General features: G+C 44.5%; 1 protein-coding gene across 2 annotated transcripts in view; it reads left to right on the top strand.

Annotated features, from left to right (window-relative positions):
* TSHZ3 (teashirt zinc finger homeobox 3) overlaps nucleotides 1–21,809 on the top strand; it is a 167,311-nt gene that overhangs the window by 30,691 nt on the left and 114,811 nt on the right. The window contains exons 2-3 of one of the 2 annotated variants that reach the window (XM_077288726.1): nucleotides 4,627–4,807; nucleotides 15,044–15,142. The gene's annotated coding sequence lies outside the window, so the exon portion shown is untranslated. The remainder of the gene's footprint in view (nucleotides 1–4,626; nucleotides 4,808–15,043; nucleotides 15,143–21,809) is intronic. The other variant, XM_077288727.1, reaches the window with a different exon arrangement.

The following is a 21,809-nucleotide window of genomic DNA, read 5'->3' as shown; positions in this document are numbered from 1 at the left end:
GCAGGTTAGAGACACTTGCGCTTTACTAGCATAGTGTCTGTGAATATCCGTCTCGGACTGTGATACCCTGGACATACCAAAGAAAATGTTTTTGATGTGTTTTAAACTAATGTTTTTTCTCTTTTAGTTGCATTGTAAACTTTTTTTGGCAAAGATTGGTCATGCTAACAGAATACTGCAGGTCAAATAGAGGGCTGGGTCATTCTAAAGGAATACTGCAGGTCAAATAGAGGGCTGGGTCATACTAAAGGAATACTGCAGGCCAAATAGAGGGCTGGGTCATACTAAAGGAATAGTGCAGGCCAAACAGAGGGCTGGGTCATACTAAAGGAATAGTGCAGGCCAAATAGAGGGCTGGGTCATACTAAAGGAATAGTGCAGGCCAAACAGAGGGCTGGGTCATACTAAAGGAATAGTGCAGGCCAAATAGAGGGCTGGGTCATACTAAAGGAATAGTGCAGGCCAAATAGAGGGCTGGGTCATGCTAACGGAATACTGCAGGCCAAATAGAGGGCTGGGTCATTCTAAAGGAATACTGCAGGCCAAACAGAGGGCTGGGTCATACTAAAGGAATAGTGCAGGCCAAATAGAGGGCTGGGTCATACTAAAAGAATACTGCAGGCCAAATAGAGGGCTGGGTCATACTAAAGGAATAGTGCAGGCCAAATAGAGGGCTGGGTCATACTAAAGGAATAGTGCAGGCCAAATAGAGGGCTGGGTCATACTAAAGGAATAGTGCAGGCCAAATAGAGGGCTGGGTCATACTAAAGGAATACTGCAGGCCAAATAGAGGGCTGGGTCATACTAAAGGAATAGTGCAGGCCAAATAGAGGGCTGGGTCATACTAAAGGAATAGTGCAGGCCAAATAGAGGGCTGGGTCATACTAAAGGAATAGTGCAGGCCAAATAGAGGGCTGGGTCATACTAAAGGAATAGTGCAGGCCAAATAGAGGGCTGGGTCATACTAAAGGAATACTGCAGGCCAAATAGAGGGCTGGGTCATACTAAAGGAATAGTGCAGGCCAAATAGAGGGCTGGGTCATACTAAAGGAATAGTGCAGGCCAAATAGAGGGCTGCGTCATACTAAAGGAATAGTGCAGGCCAAATAGAGGGCTGGGTCATACTAAAGGAATACTGCAGGCCAAATAGAGGGCTGGGTCATACTAAAGGAATACTGCAGGCCAAATAGAGGGCTGGGTCATACTAAAGGAATAGTGCAGGCCAAATAGAGGGCTGGGTCATACTAAAGGAATAGTGCAGGCCAAATAGAGGGCTGCGTCATACTAAAGGAATAGTGCAGGCCAAATAGAGGGCTGGGTCATACTAAAGGAATACTGCAGGCCAAATAGAGGGCTGGGTCATACTAAAGGAATAGTGCAGGCCAAATAGAGTGCTGGGTCATACTAAAGGAATACTGCAGGCCAAATAGAGGGCTGGGTCATACTAAAGGAATACTGCAGGCCAAATAGAGGGCTGGGTCATACTAAAGGAATAGTGCAGGCCAAATAGAGGGCTGGGTCATACTAAAGGAATACTGCAGGCCAAATAGAGGGCTGGGTCATACTAAAGGAATACTGCAGGCCAAATAGAGGGCTGGGTCATACTAAAGGAATACTGCAGGCCAAATAGAGGGCTGGGTCATATTAAAGGAATACATCAGGGAAAACGGAGGGATGGGTCATATTAAAGGAATACTGCAGGCCAAATGGAAGGATGGGTCATATTAACCCCTTCAAGACGCAGCCTTTTTGCGTTTTTGTTTTTCGCTCCCCTCCTTCCCAGAGCCATAACTTTTTTATTTTTCTGTCAATATGGCCATGTGAGGGCTTATTTTTTGCGGGATGAGTTGTACTTTTGAACGACATCATTGCTTTTAGCATGTCTTGTACTAGAAAACAGGAAAAAAATTCCAAGTGTGGTGAAATTGCAAACAAAGTGCAATCCCACACTTTTTTTTTGCTTGGCTTTTTTGATAGGATCACTAAATGCTAAAACTGACCTGCCAGTGTGATTTTCCACATCATTACGAGTTCATAGACACCAAACATGTCTAGATTATTTTTTATCTAAGTGGTGAAAAAAAATTCCAAACTTTGCTAAAAAAAAAAGAAAATTCGCCATTTTCCGATACCCGTAGTGTTTCCATTTTTCGGGATCTCGGTTCAGGTGAGGGCTTATTTTTTGCATGCCAAGCTGACATTTCTAATGATACCACTTTTGTGCAGATACGTTCTTTTGATCGCCCATTATTACATTTTAATGCAATGTCGCGGCGACCAAAAAAACGTAATTCTGGCGTTTTGAATTTTGTTCTTGTTATGCCGTTTAGCTATCAGGTTAATGTTTTTTTTAATTGATAGATTGAGCGATTCTGAACTCGGCGATACCAAATATGTGTAGGTTTGATTTTTTTTTTAATTGTTTTAATTTGAATGGGGCGAAAGGGGGGTGATTTAAACTTTTATATTTTTTTAATTTTTTTCATATTTTTTAAAACTTTTTTTTTTAACTTTTGTCATGCTTCAATAGCCTTCATGGGAGGCTAGAAGCTGGCATAGCCTGATTGGCTCTGCTACATAGCAGCGATCATCAGTTCGCTCCTATGTAGCTGAATTACAGGCTTGCTATGAGCGCCGACCACAGGGTGGCGCTCACAGCAAGCCGGCATCAACAACCATAGAGGTCTCAAGGAGACCTCAGGTTGTCATGCCAATGCATCGCTGACCCCCGATCATGTGACTGGGTAGGCGATGTGAGCATTTCCGGCCCTATGGCCGGAAGCGGTAGTTAAATGCCGCTGTAAGCGTTTGACAGCGGCATTTAACTAGTTAATAGCAGCAGGTGAATCGCAATTCCACCTGCCGCTATTGCGCGCACATGTCAGTTGTTCAAAACAGCTGACATGTCCTGCTTTGATGTGGGCTCACCTCCGGAGCCCACATCAAAGGGGGAGACACGACATGCGCTGTACTAGTACGGCGCATATCGTGAAGGGGTTAAAGGAATACTTCAGGGCAAATGGAGGGATGGGTCATATTAGAGGAATACTGCAGGCCAAATGGAAGGATGGGTCATATTAAAGGAATACTTCAGGCTAAATGGATAGACTGTGCAGGGACCAAGGAACTTGTGCAAGAGTCATTGCAGGAACGCAATGTAGTACGTTTGTTTGGTGCTTACCTTTTTTACTCCTCAATTACCATTACTATGCCTATTTACTTTGGTCAAAGCTGTTGTGCCAACAGTTGTTGCCTCTCACCAAGCTGCTTGCCTATTGTCCTGTAGCCCATCCCAGTCTTGTGCAGGTCTACAGTTTTGTCCCTGTGTCAGACAGCTCTTTGGTCTTGGCCATGGTGAAGCGAATGGAGTGACGAGTTCAAACAGGTGCAATACAAGTAATGAGTGCAGAGTAGGAGGCTTCTTAAAGAAAAACTAACAGGTCTGTGAGAGCAGAATTCTTGCTGGTTGGTCGGTGATCAAATCCTTACAAGCTGGTGCTATAAAGTATTCTAATTTACTGAGATAATGACTTTTGGGTTTTCATTGACTGTAAGCCATAATCATCAACATTAACAGAAATAAACACTTGCTATAGGTCACTTTATTTGTAATGACTCTATATAATATGAGTTTCACTTTTTGTATTGAAGAACTGAAATAAATTACCATAACTTTTTGATATTCTAATTTTGTGAGAATCACCTGTATGTCAAGCAATAAAATGCAGATTAATTATGTAAAAATCCTACGATGTGATTTTCTGTTTTTTTATTGTTAGATTCTGTCTCTCACAGGTGAAGTGTACCTACGATAGAAATTACAGACCTCTCCATTCTGTGTAGGTGGGAAAACTTGCAAAGTCGGCAGTGTATGAAATACTTATTTTCCCCACCGTAACTGGTGCAACTCGTGCACAGTATTAGGGCAGGTGCACATGACGGTTTACATCGGACAGGTGCAATCCTTGATTTTCACGGATAGCACTCGTGCCCATGTTATTCTGTGGGGCTGTGCACATGTCCAAATGGTCAGAGAAAAAAAAACTAAATCAGTGAAATTTCAGATTTTTATCCAAGTGTCTGATTAAAGCAAGTCTATAGGTCTGTGTTAAATATCAGACTGCACTCGGATGACATCTGAGTGTGGTACGATTTTCACAGACTATCTGGAGAACATGGAAAAACTCTTATTTTTTTGTCTCTCTGCCTCCGAGAAAAAATAGTCAGACTCCGATTAGAATTGGCTCAGCACAATCGGACCATTTTTGGAGAGTAAAACGGTCGTGTACACCTAACAATTATCTACAGCTTGTGATCCCTTATTTGGGGAACACAGGTCTGACCCATCAGTAAGTGATCCCTGTAAGTAAAAAATCTGAAATAATTCGAAGTAAAGTCGCCAATGTGAGTGATGAAACGTGACGCAGATTCTTCACCCCATCAGCAATAGACGTGCAGAAGCTGCTACGTGAAATATGCGAATTACAGTCCAATAAAACTAGGCAAGGAGCCGCTCAGTCTCCACATTTCCGCAAACCAGTTTCAAGATTCTGAGCTCTTGGCATCGCTCCTATTGTGAGCGAAACTACAGCATGGCATAAAACAGCTTTGTTTCCTTTTTTTCAGAATGAAAACATTCTGCAGCCGTCCCTGTCTGCAAGAAGAAGCGTGTGGAATCTGCCCGAAAAATATTTTGAAACAATAAAACCCGCTGTCTACAGACACACAAACAGATTTGTATATTCACGTCTGAAGAAACCACACACGCAATCAGTTATTCCGGTGTCTCCTCCGAGAGCTGACAGAGGTTTGTGATGTTTGAGGGAAAAAAATATAATAACTAATGGGGGGTTAAAGTAATTGTTTGTAGAGAATAGAAACCAGATGCTCCAAAAGGCGATGATTGGGCCAAACACAACAGATTATGATTCATTATATCTATAGAAAACCCACAATTGCGTTCCTTTAATTTTCTTTCATTTTTTTGCAGAGTTCACAAATCATAAATCAAAAGAGAGGCAGAGTCCACCTTTATGTTTTCAGGACTTTGACCCTCTTCAACCCCTGCCAATTTCGATCTCATTTTTGTTCAAATTTTTACATAGGAGTTTAATTTCAAGCCCAGTCCAGGAGACATTGATGTATTGGCCACATCAAGTGTAGTCTTAAATGATTCCCTCCCCAGTGAGTAGGGAAGATCTGTGGAACACAGGGGGCACAGGACACGATTGGCCCGTGCTGGCGTTACACACATTGCTGTACTGTACATTAGGTTTTTCTGCTTATTTTGCAATATTTTAGGAAATGTACAATTTACTCTTTTCCAATATTCCCTTTCTCTGATTACATCAATTATGTTCTTGCTTTGCTCGTTTTTCAGAGGTAATGTGTTTTCGTTTTCAATGCTAGGTAACATCCCGATAGAGCTGAAGAAGTCAAATATAGCCGAGTAGATTCCTGAAAAGTTGTGAAAATCTATATATTTTTTAACTAAATACATTAAATATTCATCTAAATATAATGTAGAAGCATTATATGGTGGGGAGTGTCTCTGTGCAAAAGTGTCACACATGCTTGGTCTGCATTCACATCACATCTGAGCCTTTGGTCAGTTTCATGTTGTAGACTTAGGTACACCTCAGGTCAACTTGCTGTAGCACATTTCAGGCTGAGATACACATCTTTGCCTTAAAGACCCAAACACAGTGCAGCCTTTGCCTTTTTCTTAACTACATGTTTTAATCTGGTGTTTTCACAAATTGGAGGAGTGAATATTATGGAAGAAAGAATCTGTACCCGTGCTCGATGCCGAAGAACATATGGAGCTGTACAAATTACAGAAGTTACTGGCTCTGTGTGTATCTCTGAGCGCTCCAACAAGCCCGATTACACAGATATGCAAAATTTGGATTTATGAAACTGTTTTCGTATCCAATGACTGACCCTTATATTTTCTTATGCCCTGATTTAGAAAAAAAAACACATCTATTTTTAACTATCACAAGTGGATTTTGCACAAAACGTACGTTAAATTACGTACAAGCGAGATGAACAAGAAAAATATTGTAGTCAAAAATGTACACAATATTATATATAAAATATCTATTGAACATTCAGTCTTCAACTTTATTGGAAATGTATTTTTGTGCCTTTTCCCTTGATACCTTTTCTCTTATAGAAGGCCTAAGGATCTTCTCTGTGAAGCATCCAGCAGTACTTTCCTATCATGTTCACATTCCATGTAACTTGGTATCGTCATTCCATCTCCTTGATATCCTGGTGAAATCTTTCTCCTTGCTCTTCGATAACAGCACCAAGGTTTTCAGAAAATTACTCCAAATGGAAATGTAAAAAATGTAACGTCAAATTCATCAGATAACCCAGGACTTGGTAACTTTTCAGCATGTTCTCCATGATGGACTTAAATTTTGGATCATTGTTGTTACCTAGAAATTTCTTCAACACTTCTTTAAAAGAATCCCAAGCCCTTTTCTCAACAGCTTTAATTTTTGTTTCGAACACGTTGTCTGTTGTGAACTCCGTTTTCAGGCTCCCTCTTGTGGTCACAGATGGTATTGTGTGACTTTGGTTTTTTGGCTCCCCCTGGTGGTTTGGTTTATTATCCTGCGGGTCTGCTGGATCAGCTGCCTCGTTATTCACCAGGGAGGCTCCTATTTAGCTCTGCTTCACTTCCACTTGTTGCCGGCTGTCAATGTATTCAGTGCTATTCTGATTACTCCTGATTATCTCGTTTTCTGCCTCTTCAGGATAAGCTAAGTTCTGTTTGAATATTTTTTGCTCATCTGCCTGCAATATGATTTCTGTGTATGATGAGTCTAGTCCAGCTTGCTAACATGTGATTTATTTTTGCTGGTAAGCTCTGGGGTACGGAGTTGCTTCCCCCGCACCGTTAGTTGGTGCGGGAGCTCGAGCAATCTCTGCGTGGATATTTTGAATAGGGTTTTTTATTGACCGCACAGTTTCCTTCCTATTTTCTGCTATCTAGTATTAGCGGGCCTCATTTGCTAAATCTGATTTCATCTCTGCGTTTGTGCTTTCCCCTTAACTCACCGTTAATATTTGTGGGGGGCTATTCTATATCTTTGGGGTCTTCCACTGAGGCAAGTGAGGACTTACTTTCCCTTCAGGAATAGTCAGTTTCTCAGGCCGTGACGAGACGTCTAGGATTTTTTAGGTAACGTTCCACGGCTGCCTATAGTTGTTTGCGGATAGGATCAGTTTGCGGTCAATCTAGTTACCACTTCCCCAGAGCTAGTAGTTTGTTCAGTTACTTAGCTAGTCCGACCTGCGATCCTTGCCACTAGGATCATAACAGTACAGCCGGCCCGTAAAGTGTTAATTGCATGGCAGAAGCAGGAGAAAAGAAGCTTGGAGATATATTTTTTTTTTTTTGCTGCCGTGTGTCTAGCTGCTGTGTGTCTGGCTTCTCTCCTCCTCTTAATCTTGGTGTGGCTCTGAGTACAGCTGCTGATATGGATATCCAGAGTTTAGCCTCCAGTGTAGATCATCTTGCTGCAAGGGTACAAAGTATTCAGGATTTTGTTGTGCACAGTCCTATGTCAGAGCCTAGAATACCTATTCCGGAGTTGTTTTCTGGAGATAGATCTAGGTTCCTGAATTTTAAGAACAATTGCAAGTTGTTTCTTTCTTTGAAACCTCGTTCCTCTGGGGATTCTGTTCAGCAAGTTAAGATTATTATTTCTTTCTTGCGTGGCGATCCTCAAGATTAGGCTTTCGCATTGGCTCCAGGGGATCCTGCGTTGCTCAGTGTGGATGCGTTTTTTCTGGCCCTTGGATTGCTCTATGAGGAACCTAATCTTGAGAACCAGGCTGAAAAAGCGTTGTTGGCCCTCTCTCAGGGGCAAGATGATGCAGAGGTGTACTGCCAGAAATTTCGGAAATGGTCGGTGCTTACTCAATGGAATGAGTGTGCCCTGGCTGCAAATTTCAGAAAAGGTCTTTCTGAAGCCATTAAGAATGTCATGGTGGGGTTCCCTACGCCTGCAGGTCTGAGTGAGTCAATGACTCTGGCCATTCAGATTGATCGGCGTTTGCGGGAGCGCAAACCTGCGCACCATTTGGCGGTGTCTTCTGAACAGACACCTGAGTCTATGCAATGTGATAGAATTCTGACCAGAAGTGAACGGCAAAATTATAGACGGCAAAATGGGTTGTGCTTTTACTGTGGTGACTCAGCTCATGTTATCTCAGCATGCTCTAAGCGCACAAAAAAGATTGATAAATCTGTCACCATCGGTACTTTACAGCCTAAGTTTATTTTGTCTGTTACCCTGATTTGTTCCCTGTCATCTTACCCAGTTATGGCTTTTGTGGATTCAGGTGCTGCCCTGAGTCTGATGGATTTGTCATTTGCCAGGCACTGTGGTTTTGTTTTGGAGCCTTTAAAATTCCCTATTCCACTAAGGGGAATTGATGCTACACCATTGGCTACGAATAAACCTCAGTACTGGACACAAGTGACCATGTGCATGACTCCTGTTCATCAGGAGGTGATTCGCTTTCTTGTATTGCATAATTTGCATGATGTTGTCGTGTTGGGCCTGCCATGGTTGCAGACTCATAATCCAGTCTTGGATTGGAAAGCAATGTCTGTGTCAAGTTGGGGTTGTCAGGGAATTCATGGCGACGCTCCTGTGGTGTCAATTGCTTCATCCACTCCTTCTGAGGTCCCTGCGTTTTTGTCAGATTACCAGGATGTATTTGATGAGCCCAAACTCAGTTCTCTACCTCCTCATAGGGATTGTGATTGTGCTATAAACTTGATTCCTGGTAGTAAGTTTCCTAAGGGACGACTTTTCAATTTGTCAGTGCTGGAGCATGCTGCTATGCGGAGTTATATAAAGGAGTCTTTGGAGAAAGGACTTATTCGCCCCTCCTCCTCCCCTCTTGGTGCGGGGTTCTTTTTTGTGGCTAAGAAGGATGGTTCCTTGAGACCTTGTATTGATTATCGCCTTCTAAACAAAATCACGGTCAAATTTCAGTATCCTTTGCCATTGTTATCTGATCTGTTTGCTCGCATTAAGGGGTCTAGTTGGTTCACCAAGATAGATCTTCATGGTGCGTATAACCTTGTGCGTATTAAGCAGGGTGATGAATGGAAAACTGCATTTAATACGCCCGAAGGCCATTTTGAGTACTTGGTGATGCCTTTTGGACTTTCTAACGCTCCTTCTGTCTTTCAGTCCTTTATGCACGACATCTTCCACGAATATCTGGATAAATTTATGATTGTGTATCTGGATGATATTCTGGTTTTTTCGGATGATTGGGAGTCCCATGTTAAGCAGGTCAGGATGGTGTTTCAGGTCCTGCGTGCCAATGCTTTATTTGTGAAGGGCTCAAAATGTCTTTTTGGAGTCCAGAAGGTCTCTTTTTTGGGTTTCATTTTTTCTCCTTCTGCTATTGAGATGGACCCAGTCAAGGTTCAGGCTATTCATGACTGGACTCAGCCTACATCTGTTAAGAGTCTTCAGAAGTTCTTGGGTTTTGCTAATTTTTACCGTCGCTTCATCGCTAATTTTTCTGGTGTTGTTAAGCCATTGACGGATTTGACCAAGAAGGGTTCTGATTAGTGTTGAGCGATACCGTCCGATACTTGAAAGTATCGGTATCGGAAAGTATCGGCCGATACCGGCAAAGTATCGGATCCAATCCGATACCGATACCCGATACCAATACAAGTCAATGGGACTCAGGTATCGGACGGTATTCCTGATGGTTCCCAGGGTCTGAAGGAGAGGAAACTCTCCTTCAGGCCCTGGGAACCATATAAATGTGTAAAAGAAAGAATTAAAATAAAAAATATCGCTATACTCACCTGTCCGACGCAGCCGGGACTTCAGCGAGGGAACCGGCAGCGTTGTTTGTTTAAAATTCGCGCTATTACTTGGTTACGTGAATTCCCGGCTTGTGATTGGTCAGGTCGGCCATGTTGCCGGGACGCGGACCAATCACAGCAAGCCGTGACGAAATTACGTCACGGCTTGCTGTGATTGGTCCGCGTCCCGGCAATATGGCCGCCCTGACCAATCACAAGCCGTGACGTCACGGGAGGCTGGACACGCGCTCACTTTAAAATTGGCGCGTGTCCAGCCTCCCGTGACGTCACGGCTTGTGATTGGTCAGGGCGGCCATATTGCCGGGACGCGGACCAATCACAGCAAGCCGTGACGTAATTTCGTCACGGCTTGCTGTGATTGGTCCGCGTCCCGGCAACGTGGCCGACCTGACCAATCACAAGCCGGGAATTCACGTAACCAAGTAATAGCGCGAATTTTAAACAAACAACGCTGCCGGTTCCCTCGCTGAAGTCCCGGCTGCGTCGGAGAGGTGAGTATAGCGATATTTTTTATTTTAATTCTCTCTTTTACACATTTTAACATTAATGTTGTTGCGATACCCGATACCCGATACCACAAGAGTATCGGAATCCCGGTATCGGAATTCCGATACAGCAAGTATCGGCCGATACCCGATACTTGCAGCATCGGAATGCTCAACACTAGTTCTGATGTTACTAATTGGTATCCTGCGGCTGTGGAGGCCTTTCGGGAGCTGAAGCGCCGGTTTTCTTCGGCTCCGGTCTTATGTCCGCCAGACGTCTCCCTTCCTTTCCAGGTCGAGGTTGATGCTTCTGAGATTGGAGCGGGGGCTGTTTTGTCGCAGAGAAGCTCTGATGGCTCTGTGATGAAGCCATGTGCTTTCTTTTCAAGAAAGTTTTCGCCTGCCGAGCGGAATTATGATGTTGGTAATCGGGAGTTGTTGGCTATGAAGTGGGCATTTGAGGAGTGGCGATATTGGCTCAAGGGAGCTAAGCATCGTGTGGTGGTCTTGACTGATCACAAGAATTTGATTTTTCTCGAGTCGGCCAAGCGGCTGAATCCTAGACAGGCTCGTTGGTCGTTGTTTTTCTCTCGTTTTGATTTCGTGGTCTCATACCTGCCTGGTTCGAAGAATGTGAAGGCTGATGCTCTTTCTAGGAGTTTTGTGCCTGACTCTCCTGGTGATTCAGAGCCAGCTGGTATCCTCAGAGAAGGGGTGATTTTGTCTGCCATCTCCCCAGATTTGCGACGAGTGCTGCAGGAGTTTCAGGCGGATAGACCTGACCGTTGTCCACCGGAGAGACTGTTTGTCCCGGATAGATGGACCAGCAGAGTTATTTCCGAGGTTCATTCTTCGGTGTTGGCAGGCCATCCTGGGATTTTTGGTACCAGAGATTTGGTGGCTAGGTCCTTCTGGTGGCCTTCCTTGTCGCGGGATGTGCGTTCCTTTGTGCAGTCTTGTGGAATTTGTGCTCGGGCTAAGCCTTGCTGTTCTCGTGCCAGTGGCTTGTTGTTGCCTTTGCCTGTCCCGAAGAGGCCTTGGACGCACATTTCCATGGATTTTATTTCAGATCTCCCTGTCTCTCAGAGAATGTCGGTCATTTGGGTGGTGTGTGATCGTTTTTCTAAGATGGTCCATTTGGTGCCCTTGCCGAAGTTGCCTTCCTCCTCCGAGTTGGTTCCTCTGTTTTTTCAAAATGTGGTTCGTTTGCACGGGATCCCTGAAAATATTGTTTCCGACAGAGGATCCCAGTTTGTGTCTAGATTTTGGCGGACCTTTTGTGCTAAGATGGGCATTAATTTGTCTTTTTCGTCGGCCTTCCATCCTCAGACGAATGGCCAAACCGAGCGCACTAATCAGACTTTGGAAACCTATTTAAGATGTTTTGTTTCTGCTGATCAGGACGACTGGGTGACTTTTTGCCATTGGCCGAGTTTGCCCTTAATAATCGGGCTAGTTCTGCTACTTTGGTTTCGCCTTTTTTTTGTAATTCAGGGTTTCATCCTCGTTTTTCCTCAGGTCAGGTGGAGTCTTCATACTGTCCTGGAGTGGATGTTGTGGTGGATAGGTTGCATCAGATTTGGAATCATGTGGTGGACAATTTGAAGATGTCACAAGAGAAGGCTCAGCGCTTTGCCAACCGCCGTCGCTGTGTGGGTCCCCGACTTCGCGTTGGGGATTTGGTGTGGTTGTCTTCTTGCTTTGTTCCTATGAAGGTCTCCTCTCCTAAGTTTAAGCCTCGGTTTATCGGTCCTTATAAGATTTTGGAAGACCTTAACCCTGTGTCATTTCGTTTGGACCTCCCGGCATCGTTTGCTATTCATAATGTGTTCCATCGGTCGTTGTTGCGGAGGTATGTGGTGCCTGTGGTTCCTTCGGTTGAGCCTCCTGCCCCTGTGCTGGTTGAGGGAGAATTGGAATACGTGGTGGAGAAGATCTTGGATTCTCGTATTTCTAGACGGAGGCTTCAGTATTTGGTTAAGTGGAAAGGCTATGGTCAGGAGGATAATTCCTGGGTTGTCGCCTCTGATGTTCATGCGGCCGATTTGGTTCGTGCCTTCCATGTGGCTCACCCTGATCGCCCTGGGGGTTTTGATGAGGGTTCGGTGACCCCTCCTCAAGGGGGGGTACTGTTGTGAACTCCGTTTTCAGGCTCCCTCTTGTGGTCACAGATGGTATTGTGTGACTTTGGTTTTTTGGCTCCCCCTGGTGGTTTGGTTTATTATCCTGCGGGTCTGCTGGATCAGCTGCCTCGTTATTCACCAGGGAGGCTCCTATTTAGCTCTGCTTCACTCCCACTTGTTGCCGGCTGTCAATGTATTCAGTGCTATTCTGATTACTCCTGATTATCTCGTTTTCTGCCTCTTCAGGATAAGCTTAGTTCTGTTTGAATATTTTTTGCTCATCTGCCTGCAATATGATTTCTGTGTATGATGAGTCTAGTCCAGCTTGCTAACATGTGATTTCTTTTTGTTGGTAAGCTCTGGGGTACGGAGTTGCTTCCCCCGCACCGTTAGTTGGTGCGGGGGCTCGAGCAATCTCTGCGTGGATATTTTGAATAGGGTTTTTTATTGACCGCACAGTTTCCTTCCTATTTTCTGCTATCTAGTATTAGCGGGCCTCATTTGCTAAATCTGATTTCATCTCTGCGTTTATGCTTTCCCCTTAACTCACCGTTAATATTTGTGGGGGGCTATTCTATATCTTTGGGGTCTTCCACTGAGGCAAGTGAGGACTTACTTTCCCTTCAGGAATAGTCAGTTTCTCAGGCCGTGACAAGACGTCTAGGATTTTTAGGTAACGTTCCACGGCTGCCTATAGTTGTTTGCGGATAGGATCAGTTTGCGGTCAATCTAGTCACCATTTCCCCAGAGCTAGTAGTTTGTTCAGTTACTTAGCTAGTCCGACCTGCGATCCTTGCCACTAGGATCATAACAGTTGTCCTTCATGAGTTTCCAAATATCCAGACCCACATAAATGACTTCTTTCACTTTTGCTTTCAGACATTCCCTGAAACTTGGAACAAAGGTAGCTAAAAGTCTCTATTTCTTTTGGTAGATCTTTCACAAACTGCTTCATCAGTCCAAGCTTAAGGGCTGTCCCACACGTCCAGATAATTCCGGTACCGGAAACAATCGGTACCGGAATTATCCGTGTGCGTGTGCCCCTACGTTTCTGGTGTACATCAGTGTGGCACACTTGCGGCACACGTGTGCCGCCCGTGTGCGCACTGGGTACCACACGCACCGTGCTGGGTACCACACGTACCAGCATCTGGTGCTGAATCCGCGATTCATATCTTCTGTGCAGCAGCGCTTGCTGCATAGAAGATATGAATAATAGTGTTTAAAAGAAAGATCTATCTGTCTGCCGCCCTCCCACCCCCTGTGCGCCCCCCCCCCCCCCCCGCTGTTCTGAAAATACTCACCCGCTTCCCTCGTTGGCTGTCGCTGCTTCCTGGTCTGGCCGCTCCTTCTACTGTATGCGGTCACGTGGGGCTGCTCATTTACAGTCATGAATAGGCGGCTCCACCCCTATGGGAGGTGGAGCCACATATTCATGACTCTAATCGGCGGCCCCACGTGACCGCATACAGTAGCAGGAAGCAGCGACAGCCAACGAGGGAAGCGGGTGAGTATTTTCAGAACAGCGGGGGGGCGCACAGGGGGTGGGAGGGCGGCGGACAGATAGATCTTTCTTTTAAACACTATTATTCATATCTTCTATGCAGCAAACGCTGCTGCACAGAAGATATGAATGGCGGCTTCAGCACCATGTGGGGGGGACAGCGCTTACTGTAGCGCTGTCTCCTGCACGCCACAGGGACTGCACAAGGAGACTGTCCGTGTGCGGTCCGTGTTTTACACGGACCCATTGACTTTAATGGGTCCGTGTAATACGTGCGCTCCCACGAACACTGACATGTCTCCGTGTTTGGCGCACGGAGACACGGTCCGCAAAAAATCAATGACATCTGCACAGATGCATTGATTTTAATGGGTCTACGTGTGTCAGTGTCTCCGGTACGTGAGGAAACTGTCACCTCATGTAACGGAGCCACTGACGTGTGAAACCGGCCTTAACTGCACAGAATGCCCTACAGGCACGGAAACATACTTGCTGCCATTGAGCAGTAGCAGCTTGCAGACTTTTTTGGGATGAATCAATCAAGAGTCTCCAGTCATTCACATTGTGCTCAATGTTACATTTTTCCATCAGCCCAGGGACATCAATGCAATACACTAGAGCACCATCTGGACAAAAGTATTGAAGGAGTTCCTTTTCTGTGCTTCTATACCATGAAACACAGGTACCAGGAGCTAGCAGGTTCTTTTCCTTTAGTCTACAGACTAAAAGTTCTGCAGAATGTTTAGGAAGATCCAAATCCCTGACTAAATTATTTAATATGAGCTGTGAAAAAAGCTGTGATTCTTTGGAACTTGCGTGAAAGTCTTCGTCCGAATCCGTCTCTTCATATTCTCAATCAGGTGTATCTTCAAGTTTTTCCGGAGGTGAAGAGACAGGTATTTCTAGACTGTGAGGCACAGGGCGAATTGCTGAAGGGAGGTCCGGGTATATAATATTTATTTCTTATACTGGTGAAGTAAAATAAAAGATATGCTGTGGACACGACCGCACTCTTTGGAAGCTGAGTTAAGAAAGTCTTCTCTGCCCACAGCATCCAATCTGACACCAAAATCATCCACCAGAGGTCTCGGAAACGGGTCAATGTATGGTGCAAGAAAAAGCCTATGGAGTCAGTGTTTATGAAAAAACTGTAAGTGATGGAATTTTTTCGATATTTTTATTGAGTTCATCGATCAAAAATACGTAAAAATCACCTCTTTTCAAACAATTTTACTCTTGCAGACCTGTGTTATTACAGCGTCTGCCTGAAACCCAGCTAAGGGTTTAAGGCTACGACATTTATACATAGCCATACAGGTGTGTATGTCGCTCTTCGGCTTCAATCTTGCTGAAAACGAAAAAAAAGTATGCCTTGCAGTAAATGGTAGACAAAAACTTTATCTGCGGCTCTTTCTTATATAGCTGTATAAAAGGTGTGCCTGTACTGGTAAAGACGATGCATACGTTCAGAGTATCCTGGTGCATAAGCCAAACCTAGATGAAATAACTCGATCTAAACACAGACTTAGCTACAGCTCGAGTCAGCAGGTGGTGTCATATATCAGAGGCTTAGATGCACAGAAATCCTCGCCAGTAATGGACAAAGTTCAGACAAATGTTATCATATCATATTTGGGTAAATTTTAAATGGCTTTTGTAGTAAGGATATAACATCACAACACGTAAAAAAACATTTTTTTATTACACTAGATGTCGAAATCTCAAAAAGATCAGGCTGAGCTCATTTTGTGGCAAGGCTCAGCCTGATCTTTTTCGACATCTCCTGGGAGCTTTGTGTCGGGTTATCACGTGACCTGAACATGACACATAACGCTGCCCTCAGTGTTCAGCTCCACATCCCAGGAGGATACACAGCAATTGTAATCTGGCGCAGCGATTAAACCTCACGTGTTGTAGACATAATATTAAGTCTGTGTAAGAGAGCTTTCCTCCACGGCCAATTCTCTGTCGCTCCACTTACAAACTCCATCTGTTTACTAGAAAAACAAGTTTCACCTAGAAATGGATCCGTTTCTTTTGAGGGGAAAAACATATTCCAAACAGACTCTCTTACATATTCACTAAAAGTCATGACTGCTCTGCTTCTTACACCAAAAAACATCAGTGCAAACAAGCTGCAGTAGAGGTTTTCTCACTGTATCCTCTGTAACACTGCATTATTGAGGTGTCGGTGGCCTGTACGGTGTGTTATATGACTCTGACCTATGGTGTGAAATGTAGTTTCCTATAACAGGATCGTAGCTAGATAGTAGATGCATCCCCTGCCATTGCTGAAGCAGTGGCCTCTTTGTGGCATGGCATGGTAGACCTAGGTCCTTCTGCAGGTGGTGCAGAATCGTCATAGTTGTGACCTTCTGGATGAGCGTAGGGTACTTGTTTTTTTAGTTCAACGGCAGTTATAGAAGGATGTGACATCACTTAACACTTCAAAAGCTTATCAGTTCTTGGTGAAGTCTTCTTTGGTGCACCAGAGCCTGACTTCCTTTGTGGTACCATCCCAGTTCCATCCCAGGAGACCTCTCGGTACCATCCCAGGAGACCTCTCGGTACCATTCCAGGAGACCTATCGGTACTATTCCAGGAGACCTCTCGGTACCATTCCAGGAGACCTCTCGGTACTATTCCAGGAGACCTATCGGTACTATTCCAGGAGACCTCTCGGGACCATTCCAGGAGACCTCTCAGTACTATTCCAGGAGACCTCTCGGTACTATTCCAGGAGACCTCTTGGTACCATCCCAGGAGACCTTCCGGTACCATCCCAGGAGACCTCTCGGTACCATCCCAGGAGACCTCTCTGTACCATTCCAGGAGACCTCTTGGTACCATCCCAGGAGACCTCTCTGTACCTTCCCAGGAGACCTCTCTCGACATGCCAAGATCTCTAGCTTCAGCAATCACCGAATCCCCCTTCTCTAACAAAGTCAAGGCACGGGATATTTCTTCCATTTTAAGTTTCTTTTGACCCATTGGGGGAGATAATCAAATACTGTCTAACAGCGGTTTTGCTATTATACCGGTTTTTATTATCTCCCCCATTTTGTGCACTTATAAGAAGTTAAATGATGGCGTGGATTTTACATGTAAAAGGGGTTTCTTTGTCACCTTTGGCCCTGATTTGCTGCTGTGACGGTACCTACGTTTTATGGCAGAATTGCTGCTGAATTCCTTGGCACATTTTTACAGCTGTAGTGTTGTAACAATTGGTGAAATCATAACATAAATGATCTACCAAGTTTTCCTCTCTCCTATAAAATGTCTACAGAGTTCAAATGTCAGCCTAGTTATTAGTGCTTATTTTTACATCGTGATCACAGATGGAAGTTTTCACACTTCGGCCGTGCAGCCCATGTCTTTATTTCCTGAGGGTCTGCCTAGATTATGCCACAAGGATTTTCCATTTTCAACACGTTACAAAAAGCATATTTGGCTCAGCTGCCCCCTAACAAATGGTGGTGTGTTAAATCGCTTTGCCTTCTGAGTCGATCTTATTACATGAGTGTGCCACAACCTTGCCCAAAAACGGGATCCAGCGCTGGGCGTAGTCAGCGCTGAACATCTCAGCTCACAATGAAAAAGCATTCATGAAATTACTAAGCATCTCTTAAAGGGCCATGACCCCAGCTGTGGTCTGTGTAAAAGACTAATCTACCTAGTGCATGTGATCTTAAGGTTGGAGTGAGGGTTCAATAGGAAATTTTCCAGACTTTGAAAGTTGTAAGTTGCCAAACATTTATTATATAACATATATCTCACTGTATCTAAATGTACCACTAGAACACCATGCCAATGTACATATGTAGCAGTAAGTCTCTGCCATACACAGGGAGCCCACAGGAGGAATAGATCTCATAAAATATAGTAACTTTATATGAGAAATGTTCTCAAACAGAGTTAGGCCATGTGCACACGTTCAGTATTTTTCGTGTTTTTTTCGCGTTTTTTCGCTATACATATGCCTCCTATTATTTACAGTGTATTCCGCATTTCTTGTGCAAATGTTGCATTTTTTTCCGCGAAAAAATCGCATCGCGGAAAAAAAAGCAACATGTTCATTAAAAATGCGGAATTGTGGGGATTCCGCACACCTAGGAGTGCATTGATCTGCTTACTTCCCGCACGGGGCTGTGCCCACCATGCGGGAAGTAAGCAGATCATGTGCGGTTGGTACCCAGGGTGGAGGAGAGGAGACTCTCCTCCATGCACTGGGCATCATATAATTGGTAAAAAAAAAGAATTAAAATTAAAAATAGTGATATACTCACCTTCGATGGCCCCGGAGGCATGCTGCCGCTTCCATTCCTTTAGATGGTCTGTGTTCAGGACCTGCGATGACGTCGCGGCCTTGTGATTGGTCGCGTGACCGCTCATGTTACCGCTCAGCGACCAATCACAAGCCGCGACGTCATCGAAGGTCCTGAACACACACAGCATCTATAGGAACGGATGCCTGCAGGTGAGTATAACCATTTTTTTTATTTTTTTTATTATTTTTAAACATTCTATCTTTTACTATTGATGCTGCATAGGCAGCATCTATAGTAAAAAGTTGGTCACACTTCTCAAACACTATGTTTGACAAGTGTGACCAACCTGTCAATCAGTTTTCCAAGCGATGCTACAGATCGCTTGGAAAACTTTAGCATTCTGCAAGCTAATTACGCTTGCAAAATGCTAAAAAAACCGAGAAAAAAACGGGAAAAAAACGCAAAAAAAAAAATGCGGATTTCTTGCAGAAAATTTCCGGTTTTCTTCAGGAAATTTCTGCAAGAAATCCTGACGTGTGCACATACCCTTACACACATTATTAGATACAGCGGATCAGATTGCAGTATCTCATTTAATAGGCTTAGGGTACTGTCACACTAAACGATTTACCAACGATCACGACCAGCGATATGACCTGGCCGTGATCGTTGGTAAGTGATTGTGTGGTCGCTGGGGAGCTGTCACACAGTCAGCTCTCCAGCGACCAACGATGCCGAAGTCCCCGGGTAACCAGGGTAAACATCGGGTTACTAAGCACAGGGCCGCGCTTAGTAACCCGATGTTTACCGTGGTTACCAGCGTAAAAGTAAAAAAAAACAAACACTACATACTTACATTCCGGTGTCTGTCCCCCGGCGTTCTGCTTCTCTCCACTGTGTCTGTGCCAGCCGGAAAGCACAGCGGTGACGTCACCGCTGTGCTCGCTTTCCGGCCGGCGCTCACAGTGGAGAGAAGCAGAACGCCGGGGGACAGACACCGGAATGTAAGTATGTAGTGTTTTTTTTTTTTTACTTTTACGCTGGTAACCAGGGTAAACATCGGGTTACTAAGCGCGGCCCTGCGCTTAGTAACCCGATGTTTACCCTGGTTACAAGCGAACGCATCACTGGATCGCTGTCACACACAACGATCCAGCGATGACAGCGGGAGATCCAGCGACGAAAGAAAATTCCAAACGATCTGCTACGACGTACGATTCTCAGCAGGGTCCCTGATCGCTGCTGCGTGTCAGACACAGCGATATCGTATGGATATCGCTGGAACGTCACGGATCGTACCGTCGTAGCGATCAAAGTGCCAATGTGTGACAGTACCCTTAGATACACTGAGTCAGCAAATAGTATTATGCTGGGTTAGATGTAGATACACCAGATCAACAGACAGTATCACACATGATAGACATGTATACAATGGATCAGTAGAATGTGTCACTTTATAGGCTTAGATACACCCACTCAGCTTATAGTATCACACTTATTAACCCCTCTCTGACCTTAGACGTACTATCCCGTCGAGGTGACCTGGGCCTATCTGACCCTCGACAGGATAGTACGTCATAGCGATCAGCCGCGCTCACGGGGGGAGCGCAGCCGATCGCGGCTATGTGCCAGGAGCGGTCACGGACCACCCCCGACACATTAACCCCCGGCACACTGCGATCAAACATGATCGCAGTGTTCCGGCGGCATAGGGAAGCATCGTGCAGGGAGGGGGCTGCAGCAGGCCCGGATCCAAAATGGCCACGGCATCCGGGTCCTGCAGGGAGGTGGCTTCACAGCGCCTGCTCGGAGCAGGCGCCGGGAAGCCTGGAGCTGTGCACGTCAGATCACCGATCTGAGACGGTGCACAGCAAAGTCACTGTCACTTTACTGTGATGCCCCCCCGGGGCAAAGTAAAAATGTTAAAAAAAAAATTAATGAATAAAAATAAAAAAAAATATTGTTCCAATAAATACATTCCTTTAGCTAAGTAATAAAAAAAAACAATAAAACTATCTCCGCGTCCGTAAAGACCCGACCTATAAAACTGTCCCACTAGTTAACCCCTTCAGTGAACACCGTAAAAAAAAAAAGAGGCAAAAAACAACGCTTTATTATCATACCGCCGAACAAAAAGTGGAATAACACACGATCAAAAAGACGGATACAAAATAACCATGGTACCGCTGAAAACGTCATCTTGTCCCGCAAAAAGCGAGCAACCATACAGCGTCATCAAAGAAAAAATAAAAAAGTTATAGTCCTCAGTCCTATAAAATAGTTTTTATCGTATAAAAGCACCAAAACATAAAAAAAGATATAAATGAGGTATCGCTGTAATCGTACTGACCCGAAGAATAAAACTGCTTTATCCATTTTACCAAACGCGGAACGGTATAAACGCCCCTTCCCCAAAAGAAATTCATGAATAGCTGGTTTTTGGTCATTCTGTCTCACAAAAATCGGAATAAAAAGCGATCAAAAAATGTCACGTGCCCAAAAATGTTACCAATAAAAACGTCAACTCGTCCCGCAAAAAACAAGACCTCACATGACTCTGTGGACCAAAATATGGAAAAATTATAGCTCTCAAAATGTGGTAACGCAAAAAATATTTTTTGCAATAAAAAGTCATTCAGTGTGTGATGGCTGCCAATCATAAAAATCCGCTAAAAAACCCACTATAAAAGTAAATCAAACCCCCCTTCATCACCCCCTTAGTTAGCGAAAAATAAAAAAATTAAAAAAATGTATTTATTTCTATTTTCCCGTTAGGGTTAGGGTTAGGGCTAGGGTTAGGGTTAGGGTTAGGGCAAGGGTTAGGGCTAGGGTTAGGGTTGGGGCTAGGGTTAAGGCTACAGTTAGGGTTGGGGATAAAGTAAGGGTTAGGGTTGGGGCTAAAGCTAGGGTTAGGGTTTGGATTACATTTACGGTTGGGAATAGGGTTGGGATTAGGGTTAGGGGTGTGTCAGGGTTAGGGGTGTGGTTAGGATTACCGTTGGGATTAGGGTTAGGGATGTGTTTGGATTAGGGTTTCAGTTATAATTGGGGGGTTTCCACTGTTTAGGCACATCAGGGGCTCTCCAAATGCGACATGGCGTCCGATCTCAATTTCAGCCAATTCTGCGTTGAAAAAGTAAAACAGTGCTCCTTCCCTTCCGAGCTCTCCCATGCACCCAAACAGGGGTTTACCCCAACATATGGGGCATCAGCGTACTCAGGACACATTGGACAACAACTTTTGGGGTCCAATTTCTCCTGTTACCTATGGGAAAATACAAAACTGGGGGCAAAAAAATAATTTTTGTGGAAAAAAAAGGATTTTTTATTTTCACAGCTTTGCATTATAAACTGTAGTGAAACACTTGGGGGTTCAAAGTTCTCACAACACATCTAGATAAGTTCCTTGGGGGGTCTAGTTTCCAATATGGGGTCACTTGTGGGGGGTTACTACTGTTTAGGTACATTAGGGGCTCTGCAAACGCAATGTGACGCCTGCAGACCAATCCATCTAAGTCTGCATTCCAAATGACGCTCCTTCCCTTCCGA

This window comes from Ranitomeya variabilis, chromosome 2 (genome assembly GCF_051348905.1).
Source record: "Ranitomeya variabilis isolate aRanVar5 chromosome 2, aRanVar5.hap1, whole genome shotgun sequence".
Taxonomy (NCBI): domain Eukaryota; kingdom Metazoa; phylum Chordata; class Amphibia; order Anura; family Dendrobatidae; genus Ranitomeya; species Ranitomeya variabilis.
Note: the sequence above shows the minus strand (reverse complement) of the source record. Positions and strands in the feature narration are given on the sequence as shown.